Genomic DNA, 12200 nt, shown 5'->3' on the forward strand with positions numbered 1-12200 from the left:
TCTAACCAAAAGTATATCTTTGTCTAAACATAGCCTGTTAATTGTCTGTGAGCCACCAGCTTTATATTATGATTCATGATATTCTCATTAAACCAATATGGTCTCCTATTTTCATCTGTAACTGGGTGATATAGAATGGTCTTTTAAGGGCACAAACGCTGTCTTTTCAAAGAAATGATTTTTCTAGGTCATGGGATATTTTCATGCTGAACTTCACCAGCTCATGCAAAATTCTTTTATCCAACGAACTCTTAATTCCACCCAATCTAGTCCTGGGCTTGTTTTAGCAATTATTTCCTATCTCAGATATTCAATCCTACCATAGGAATCATCATCTCTGCTTACAAAAATAATCATACATCTTTACTCACTAAAATATTCCTATCCTCAAGCTATAAAAACTGCCTTGAACTCAATTGCTATCTTTCACTGTCAACTGTTATTCCTGACACCTTGCAATTTGGCTCCCAGTAAAACTGTTTCTCAGATGTTATCAGTGACTCCAAGTTACCAGATCCAACTGTGTATCATTTTCTGCATACTCTGTAAAGAAATCCATATTGTTGACCATCTCTTTACTTTTGGACTTTAATTCAAATCTACTGATTAAATATTCATTTTAAAAAAACTTCTAAATGTTTAAAAAGAGACTCAGAGTAAAAACCTACATTTTGTTATTTGCCTACAATTTTATACAAAGAATGATGCTGATACCAATGCTTATAGAAGCATAATTCACAGGTGCCAAGTTATGGAACCAGCCAAAGTGTGTCTCAACAGATGAATGGATAAAGAAAATGTGGTATCTATACACAATGGAGCTTTATTCAGACTCAAATAAGAATGACATTATGTCATTTACTGGTAAGTAGATGGATCTGGAGAACATCATGCTAAATACACCAGATTCAGAAAGTCAAGAGTTGAATGTTTTCTCTCATGTGTAGGAAGTAGAGAAGTGGGTGAGGATTTTAAAAAAGGAGGGGACCACCAAAAAACAGAAGAAAGACTGTTATGCTTTGGATATGAGGTATCCCCCCAAAAGCTCATGTGTGAGCAATGCAAGAAGGTTCAGAGGAGAAATGAATGGGTTGTGAGAGTCTTAACCCAATCAGTGAAGTAATCCCCTGATAGGGATTAACTGAGTGGTAACTGAAGTTGTAGGGTGTGGATAGAGGAGGTAGGAATTGGGAGTGTGGCTTTGAGGTATATATTTGTATCTGGCGAGTGGAGATCTCTTTCTCTGCTTCCTGGTCATCACGTGGGCTGGTTCCCCTGCCATACTCTTCCACCATGATGTTCTGCCTTATCTCAAGCCCTGAGGAATGGTGCTAGATTTCTTCTAGAGCCCTGAGGAATGCAGCTATACTTCTATGGACTGAGACCTCTGAAACCATGAACCCTTAAATAAACTTTTCCTCCTTTACAATTGTTATGGTTGGGTGATTAAGTCACATCAGCAAAAAAGCACACTAAAACAAAGACAAATAGAGTAAAGGAAGGAAATTGAGAGGGATAGAGGAGGGAAGGGCAAAGGGAAGTACTGGGGAATTTACCAAATTATGGTTTGTCCATATACAGATATACTATAATTAATCCTGCTTTTATATATAATTACAATGTACTAATTGAAATATAATACATAAAATAATATATATGAATGTATATATGAATATGGCATAACAAATTCCACTATTATAAATAATTATGATGTACCAATAATGCTGAGTATAAAAATTAGGCAAAACTTCAAGAAATGTGTAAATTACTTGGCTTGATGTTTAAGATCTCACACTGGCAAGTAACCAAACTAAGATGTAACCATGCCACTTACATCTTTATCCCCTGCTGCTAACTAGAATTTCATTTGACCTTTGGTGCCAGTTGTAATGTTCTCTCTTGAGGATTAAGGCTCTGACTGCCTCAGTTGAATGGATCCTCTTCCTCTGGAATCAGCATTTTACAGTACTCACCACATGTTACTTTGTGTCACAAGGATCCATTGGAAGTATATATTCTATCTAATTCATTGAGCATAAAATCCTAAAGCAGGCAGAGTAGGTACAACTGTCTATTTTTGAATCAGCAGACGCAAGCAGTAATAACTGTATCTTATCATACCTCCTAGTATCCAAGCTCTCACACTGATTCTGTTTGGCTAGGAAACTGGTTTTGGTCAATGGGACATTGCAGATGTGATGCAGGCAAAGGCTTCAAAAGCACTCACAGGCTGGAGACTTCTTTTTCTTGTGGCTCTCCAGACTCAAGACTCGTGGTGGGCAGAGTTTAGTGCAGGGTGAAAGACAATGTGAAACAAACAAGTTTACCCAGCTGAGCTTGCCAAATCAACCAGACCCCAGACAACACACCAGACTGTAAAGCACCTCAAGCTGAACCAGACCAGAAGACCAGCAGCTGACCACGGAATCATGGGAATAAATTCCTGGTAACTTAGGCTGATCAGGGATGTAAGGAGAGGTGTTCATTAACACAGCGTGTGTTAATTATCTAGCACACACAATTTTTCTGAAACAAGTAAAAAATTAATGATCATTCAATTCTCTCTTATATCTTCTCTACACTACAAACTGTAATATTCCATATGTGCACAGAGTTTGTTTCATAAAATGAAAATCCAGAGGGAAGCACATGGTAAAAGATAAGAGGATAGGTATTTTAATACAAACGTGGATTTGAATTCAGGATGCATCATTTACTATCTTCTAGGTTTTAGGTAAATACTGTAAACTTTCTGGGCCTTATTTTCAATTTTGTAAAATGGATATAATACTAAAAACTTCAGGGTATTGGAGACAAAATGTTTTAAATATATATGCATAGGTGCATACAATATCTAAATAATTTCTTTGTTAATCAGGAGATAGTATCATTGTGTATATAAATGTTAATCTTAAGGATGCTGAAGCAGTTGATCTCTGTGTTTTCACACTACTACCTATAATCAGTAATGAAAGAACTTCTCAACATGCTTAAAGATGACTAAAATGCGAGAGATTGAAAGTGAAATGCAGATGATGATAATTTTGATGCCCTAATGATTTCTAGATATCTTTGCCACCATTCAGACCATCCCTTGGTATCTCCAAACTAGAAATTTCTCCTTCCAATACAGATTAGAAAATTAATGGTAAGGTCCAGTTATATATGGGGTTCAGACAATGGTTATTTATCCACATTATGGGAATAGCAAATCATAACAAAATAAAATTAAGAAGTTATTCAAGAGGAAAAAAGGTTTTTTTTAGAAGTTTTGAGTAATTAATTCAGTTAATCAGATGATTTAAAAAGTATAGACATTATTACTTGAATACAAGGATGGCACCAAGGGAATGCATTTTCATCCTCTATCAAAATATATATAATGCTTTACCAAGCTAGAGTGTCTAGAAAGCTTCCTGAGTTACTAGTAACCAAGGCACATTATGAAATCCTTTGTGTCCAGCCCACTGAGCCTGAATAATACAAAGGTTCATGCTACCCCACTAATATCAGAGCATGCTAATGCAAATATGCTCATTTAAGATAAATAATATAATAATTGTGAAGAAAGCAACAGAAAGAAATAAATCCTCTTCCATGACCAATTGCTCACCTATATATGTTCCACTGTTGTTACCAGCATATTCAGCATCTTCTGGATGGAGTGTAAAAGCATACAGAACAAAAGCCAAGAAATAAAGCAGAACAGTTAGAAGCCCAGCCACAGATGCAAAAAATAAATTACTCAAAACAATCATGTAAAGCACAGCATAGAACAGCCTTCACAATGCCACTCTTAAACATAAAACATTTTGTTTTATATTTAAGTTTTAATATTTTGAAATATCATGCAGGGTTTTTTTCAACTTCTTCAGAGGTTCCTTGATGAAGTTCCAAGAAAATTATTATAAAAGACTTGTCTGAAATGTTTCTGCTTTTACAGTTAATAAAACTATAGCACTTGATGCCCAAAGAAAATTGACTTTGGTAAATCAGGCTCTTGGACAATATGTAAAGTATAGCACTTATTTTGGCTCATTGGATTAGACAAAAAGGTTAAGATTAAAATATATTCTTTCTATTGACAGGTACTCATTCCATGTTGGAAAGGAATAAAGGAATAATATTTCAATTTTTATTTAAAAAATAGTTGAAAGTAAACAATGTGCCATGCAGTGGAACACTGATTATGTACTTAAGATTTTAGCCTCCAATATTCAAATAAATACACCCCTAGATTAACACAGACTGGAGATATGGTTCAGAAGTAGAGCACTTGCCTAGCACGTGTGAGTCCCTGGGCTCAATCCAAAACTGCTACTACTCTTACTACTAATAATACTAATAATAAAGTTGAGAAGATGGTTGCTATATCCTTATTCAAAGTAAGTCTGTCAATATATTTAAATACACTGAACATATGTCAGTATATTTGAATACATTCTTTATTCACCTTCAAGACTACTGACAAAAGAGACAAATGGCATGTGCTATTTAGATTACATCCTATATTTCTTCTATGAGAAGCAAAAAACAAATAAACAAAAAATAAAAACAGATGAAAAGTACATTTCTTTCAAAAACAAAGTACAACCATGACTTTTGGTACTGAAATGTCAAGATGGAGGTATGGATGTACAAGAAAGTTCTCTTTCATAACTGCTGGGTATATTTGCTATAACCCTATTACTTAGGATCACTAAATAAATTACTAGACTATTCAGGGAAACTTTCATACATGTACCTTTAATTTCCTCTGAGAAGCACAAAGAAAATGAGAAAGGATATGGTTAAATGAGCAGAAAATACAATTAAAGTAGGAAGATGTTGCATCCAAGGGAAAAAAAAATACACCTACCACACTCAACTGCTTCCTCATCTTAGAAAAGCCAAAGGGAAAAAAAGAAATGTATTTAAATGTTTCAAAATTATTAGTTAACAATTAGAATTTTAGACTGCAGTATAGACTTAGTCTAAAATGACTTTTACGCTTTTAAAGCCTTCATGTAACAACCAAAAGGGGAAATAACCAGAAAAAAATCCTCAGCAATTTTTCAAAATGATACCTTGAATAAGGGAATTTGATTTATTTTCATAGATTGGTTGTCTTTATAAATCAATGTTTAAGACATTTGAAGAAATTTCATGATAAATATGGTCAAAAGAAGAAGGAATTTTAGAAACAATAAATTTTGCCCTTAAAATGTCTAAATATCCTGATAATGATCAATTTATTATACACATCAAATGAGTCAGGTACATCCCTTTGTTTTCATTCTGTCTGTATTATCTGATAAAAAGTATCTTAAAAAAAGAAAGTCCTAAACAGTTCTTAAATTACTAATTGGATAGTTAAATCTGATGAGACTCACTTTCAGTAATGGGTGAAAAAATGTTCTGGGAACATCCAAAAAACCAAACCAAACCATGAGTTAAGATAAAAAATATTTTACAACTTGACTATATAGAGTAAATAGGAGCAGTAAGAACACTTCTCTGCTCACTTTCTCTGCAACTACAAAATGGCAGTCAGAAAACGCTTTGGGCAAAGTATATACCATTGTATTTTTATTTTCAAATACACATGGGTCTTCTAACTGTGTTGGTTCTACTTGACAAATATTAGCAAATATGATAAGCAAACCAATAGTATTCAGGCTCATTTTATGAATTACCCAAGTTGTGAGTTTAAATGTATATGCATATTTCCTTGTAGCTCCAAAATGTGATGTGCACCTAAAATGAATCATCAGAAAATAAGAAGCAAACTACATGATATAGATTAACCCTACCAGACATATAGGCATGAGGGAAATAATGAGTAGTTAGTTACAACCAATAATCATGAAATCTCCTGGACTCTGCTACAAAGTGAATTGTTAAGCAGTATCTACATTTTTTGATAGGAATATTAGGATAAATTGAGTATTGCATCCTTGATTAAAGATTCAATGTCATGGTAATCAGATGATAAAAACCATGCCACAAAACAAAAAATTAAAATGCCAAGACCAATCCACAATAAAAATAAACACTCTATATTACAGATACAGATATTTTATACTCTAATAAAAGGTCATGAATATGCTGCTAAATTTGCAAAAGAATATTTCCCCATACAATTCTTTAGAAAAGGAATGATATATTTTAGCACGACAAAGCCACACACATGTATCCAGTAGCAAGTTCATGCTTAATAGACATAAGTAGGAAAAACAAACACATTCTCTTAGAATTAGCAAGTTAGAAAAAGGAACAAATATATAACAAGTTGATCACAGAAGAGAGCCAACCACATGGTTCTTACTATGTTCAAGGAACTGTTCTAGGTACATTAAATGCATAAAGTTATTTATTTCTCCAACAACTCTATAAGGCCAATACTATTATCCCCTTTTTACAGATGGGACAATACTCATTAAGTGGCAAATATGGGATGTAGACATAGTCTGGTTCCAGACTTCTGAGTGTCTAATTATAATGCTATATTATCATGCTAAAATCATTGATTACTCAGTCCTTGGGCTAGAAAATAAAATGAGAGGAGAAGTAAAGACATGAGGTTTTTTCCCAAGTCTCCTGTCTACTCCCATTACCTTCCAACACATTTCCCTATTGAAGTTTCCCCACAACATCCCAAGAGTGGTTCTTTTTCCAATGTTATCAGGAGTCCACCATCCACTAACTTGCAGCACTGAAGAACAGGAGAGAAAAGAGAACCACAGGAGGTCAAAAAGCACATTAAGAGATAAATTTAAGCCAGGCACAGTGGCATATGCCTATAATCCCAGCGGCTCAGATCCAAATTCAAAGTCATCCTCCACAACTTTGGGAGACCTTAAAAAACTCAGAAGACCCTGTTACATTTAATGGGCTGGGGGACATGGTTTGGTGGTAAAGTACCCCTGGTTTCAATCCCTGACCCAACAAACAGAAGATGAGGAAGAGATTAATTTACTGTCTCCGTGAATGGACTGGAAAGGCTCTCATGAGGAACATGAGATGAGCTCTGCAATTGGCCATTCCACTGGATACAACTCTTAGTGGTACATACCTGACACTCTTTGACAACTGGAGCAATCTTAGGTCTACACTGTTGAAGTATTGTGCACATGGGCAAGACAAAATCTGCTTTTCTACTTCCTTTACCCTCCTATTAAAAATCTCCCCTAAAATTCTGCAATAATCCATGTCCACAGACCAGATTTTTAACCATTAACCTACTCTTTCCTACCTGCATGGCACTGGGTCCCCAGGACAAAATCCAAGAAATGTTTTAAAACCCATCAAACTAGAAGAATCTACTCTGAGGGTGTTTTGGAAGCAACACTATCAGATATGCAAAGAGAAGGCAGTTTACTGAGACTAAAAGGTGGTAATAATACCTCATCCATATAATCAAGGAAGTAATAGCACATGAGACTTACAACACCTTGTTCATTTGCACCTCTTTCTACACAAACCTTGAACTTTTGGGTCTTTCAAATGTTATTAATAAATATTAAAATAGTATAGTTTGGATCTGGAACGTCTCCCACATTTCCATGTGTTGGACAGAGGCATGGTCAATAGTTTGGCACGACCAGCAAGTGGTGGAATTTTTTAGGAGATGGTGCCTAGTGAGAGGTCTTCCAGTCACTGAGGGTGTGATTTTGAAAGGGATTGTGGGACCCAGGGAGCAGCTTTGCTCCACTGTATGCTCTCACCCTAGTGCACTGCCTAGTCATAGGCTCAAAAACAGCAAAGCCCCATCATTCATGGGCTGGGGCCTTCAAAGTTTTGAGCCAAAGTAAACCTGTTCTTTTATAAGTTGATTATCTCAGGCATTTGCTAAGATAACAGAAAGCTGACTAATCCATAAAGGAAAATACTTTCAGAATTTTTTTTAAAAACTCCATGTGTTTCTGTTTACTGAAAATCCCATTAAGAAAACGTTTCACAAAGTTTACACATACAAACCTAATTTTCACAACATAAGCAATCTATTTGTTTCTGAATTAACTCTATGTGTGAAAACACTGAATAAACATTATTGAGTATGCCAGGAGGAATGTACTCAACTTGAAAAGCTTTATTACAACAACCTGTAGAGTTCCTGTCATATATTTCTTACATATGTGGCCTTCTAAGATATTGGGACCATGTACAGGGAATTCATTATTTCAGTGCTTAAAATTCTTTCCCTGGATAAAGTGATCTGCATTTAATTGTGTGCTTGTCTTGAAAGAAGCAGGTAACACTTTGTTTGAATGGACATCATGCGTCTGCCCTTAAATATTTTCTTTTTATGCACATAAACAATTAAAATTGGTTGAAACAAATTATAAAATTTTAGTTTTAAGTTCTAAGCTTTAAAATGTCAAAAACTACTCTCATTTCTTTTATGACAAATTTTCTGAGATACTTTTTAAAATATTTCAAATTAGTGTTATTTAAATTGTCATATTAGAAATGTTCAGGTATTTATTCTTTTATAACTAAAAAAGGAAATATAAGTACTGAAAATAAAAATCATAGTTGAATGTTCTGTTGTAATATATACTATAAACAAAGAGCTATTTCTCCATCCTTCCTGAATACCATTTATATTTCATTTAAATATAAATTATATCCTATTGAAGTCAGTATTAATGTAATTAATAAGACAATTCTTAACACACACATTTAGATTTCAATAGAAGAGGAACAAACAATATTTCAAATAAATTCACATTTCTTTTAGGTCAGGTGATATCACATGCTATATAAATGCAAAACTACAAAAGTAATTACTTTAAAGTATTTTGAAACAGAAATGTAAGCTGCCAAGTTTCCATTATAAAAAACTACTCCTGTATGTGACTTGAGACATAAGATTCTCCTATACTTATTTCCAGAACACTTAAACTCCTTCTTTTATGTAATAAACCAAAATTCATCATATCAAAGAAAGTCTATCAGACATCTAGGTCTGCTCTTTTGTCTCTGTTCCTGATGCAAATATATTAGGTGGAAGCCTATCATTAGATGATGGGAGGAAGGAAAATAAAGTTCTATTAGAGATTTTTGTTGCTGCGGTTGTTGTTGCAAAGGCAATTCCTCCAAAAAGCAGAAAAGGGGAGGAAAGGAGATGAGTCCCCATATTAAGCTTCTAAGATTTAAGAATATTTTCATTTTAAGAGTCCCAATCCCCAAAAAACAAATGCCGAATGTTTTCTCTGATAAAAGGTGGTTGACTCATAGTGGGGTAGGGAGGGAGAGCATGGGAAGAATGGATGAATTGTAGATAGGGCAGAGGGGTGGGAGGGAAAGGGAAGTAGGCAGGGGATTAGCAAGGATGGTGGAATGTGATGGACATCATTATACAAAGTACATGTATGAAGACTTGAATTAAGTGTCAACATACTTTATATACAGAGATATGAAAAATTGTATATATGTGTATTAAGAATTGTAATGCAAAAAAACAAAGCACATGTATAAAGGCATAAATTGGCATGAACTTACTTTATATACAGAGATATGAAAAATTGTGCTTTATATGTGTAATAAGAATTGTAATGCATTCCACTGCTGTTGTGTATTTAAAAAAATAAAATAAATTAAAGATAAAAAAAACAAAGAAGTTAGGGGAAATTGTGGCCTGAGTAAAGGTTGACTTGGGTCTAATATTTAAAGACTATAAACTTTATTAGGGTAGAGGTTATTTATTTCATTCACCAAGAATAAAATTATATTGTTTTGTCTCTGTTTAAAAAAAATAGTCCATTTTTTCGATTTTAGTAATGTTCAATTTTAGGAAGCAAATTATTTTGTTTGGGAAGCCTATTTTCTGGATATGTAAATAGGCCAAGATTCTTAAGAGGAGATAAAAACCAAGCTACAAAGATGAATGCCACCTACATTGTGAGTTTTGCATAAGGATGCTAATTTCAAAGCCTAAAGAGATTCTTATTATCATATCTCCTGACTTTATTTACCTTAGAGTCAGGTACCAGAGCTCTAGCACAAATATAACTGCAAAGATGACATGATTAGAATTTGCCATTCCTTTTTGCTTTCTATGTTGATATTAATTGAACCTCTAGAGTTCCAGAGTCATCTTCCATGAACTTTTTCTCCATGGAAAATTTCAGTATGGTGATATACTTAAGAACTAAATACAGAGTAAAATAATAGCAATATAAGCAATCACCCAGGAACAAAAATTAACCAATTTAACACATATTACTAATGACTAAGTTCATTATTCCAGACCCAATGCTTATAATATCTTGCTGGCACTTAAAGGCACTTGTACAAGTAAGCACGGAAAATTTTCATCAGTATAAGTTTTTCATAAAGTTGTAACACCAACATGAAAGAATTATTTTTCAGAAATTTAACATTTTATTTAGCACTGTCAGAAACTTTTCTTAAAGTTTTCATGAATATTCAAAATCATAAAAATTATTTTAGACTAACTTTTTATTTTCCTTATAGATTATAATTTAGCAAAGGGCATGATAACATAAACTTCCTATTCCAAAAATCTAAGTACCAAATATTGACTCTAAGAAGCAGTGAGTCAGATGACCTTTAAATGATACAGCTATATTTAAAGAATCACTACTAAATCCACAGGTTAAAATGCTTTTAAATGCCATTAAGAATGTTCAGAACCTACACAATGACTTATGAACAGACTTTAAGTTTATAAAACAATATTCAAAGATCAAACAGAATTTCATTTTTTTCAGAATAAAGACACTAGCCTTCTATAATTTTCACATAAACATACTGTCTCTGAACAAGGCCATATTACCATAGCCTAAAGATTTATTTGGATAATCCTTGGCTAGCTTTACTTAAAAATTAATAACACCTAGATATGAGAACAAATAATACATCTTTTAGTGAATCAATACCTACTTTAAAAGAAAAAAGTGAGGGAAGTAAGAAAACAGAAGATCAAGAAACATTTCTAAATGGCATTCAAGAAGCCAAAAAAAAAAAGTCAAAAAATGAATACTTCTCAGATCTAAACACTGAAGTGTTAACATCAAAAAGAAACTGTGCAAATCAATAGATGAAAAAACTTTTATTACAATTAATGCTGTCTACATACACGCATATACACACACTCTTCTCACATTTAAATTCACACACATCTATACCAAATTCAATGTGGGAGAGCTACTGAAAAGCCAATCACCTTTGTGTATATAGTTTTGCAAAGAAATACAATTGATTTAAAATTTTAAATAAACAAAAAAATCATAATTATAACAAATCAGAAAATTTCTAAGTTGTCTTATGATTCAAACAAACTTTAGTCTGCATTCGGCTTTAAGTAGTCATATTTCCCTCATTTTTTCAGTGACGCATTTTTATCCATTAAATGTGGGTACACCTCTGATTTAATGCTCCCTGAAAGAGCCAGTCAGGTGAATGTCTCAACGTTCCTTTCAGCAGGGTGTTGCCAATGAAAAGTCGCCATGCTTAGAAATAACGCACCATTAAATTTTAAGCCATCTAATGTCTTAGGATGCCACGAGTATTATGACAATTTTTTTTTCCTTATGCACTGATTTAATGTAGCAAGAACAAGCAGGCTTTTGAATCAATGTTCTACTTAAAGTATTTGCTTGCTATGGGATTTATAGTCAACTGTAGTCTGGCTCCCTTACTATGTGATTCCTGGGCTCTAAGATTCTACAAACTGACAGAAAAAACAGGAGATGTGAAAAATGCAACAATACTAAAAACAGATGTTGGTGTAAAATTCCAGGGCCATTTATTTGTTCATTTCACTTTTCAATGTACAATTTCTATGCTTAAAACAAGGGACTTTTTTTTTTTAAAAAAAAAACTATTAAAAGAAAACCAGAACCATGAAACATTTAGGGAGATTAAACTGAAATTTATGAACTGGAGACTTGAGAGGGCATGAGGTGGGAAGTCAAGAAAAGCTGAGAGAAGGGTAAGATGAAAGAAAAAAAAAAAAACAATGTTTTTCAGTAGCTCTACATCATTCTTTTTCTTACTTTTTCTTACATTTTCTGGGAATCTAGTCTGGTGATAAAATCCAATCATATGAAACAAAGGTCAGAGTTTTAATAATTTATAATTTGTGGATATAATCTGTGGATAAGGAAGGAATTATGAACCATAATTATTCTTAGGCACAAATGCTTTTGTGCCCAAGAAAATGGTGGGATTTTTGCACTAATCTTTATCTG

The 12200-nt window shown here is 33.5% G+C and overlaps 1 protein-coding gene across 5 annotated transcripts in view; it reads right to left on the bottom strand.

Moving 5' to 3' along the window:
- Window positions 1–12200, bottom strand: part of MPP7 (MAGUK p55 scaffold protein 7) — a 258247-nt gene that overhangs the window by 50540 nt on the left and 195507 nt on the right. The window lies entirely within an intron of this gene.

Source organism: Spermophilus citellus, assembly GCF_964194105.1.
Source record: "Spermophilus citellus genome assembly, chromosome: 6".
NCBI lineage: Eukaryota > Metazoa > Chordata > Mammalia > Rodentia > Sciuridae > Spermophilus > Spermophilus citellus.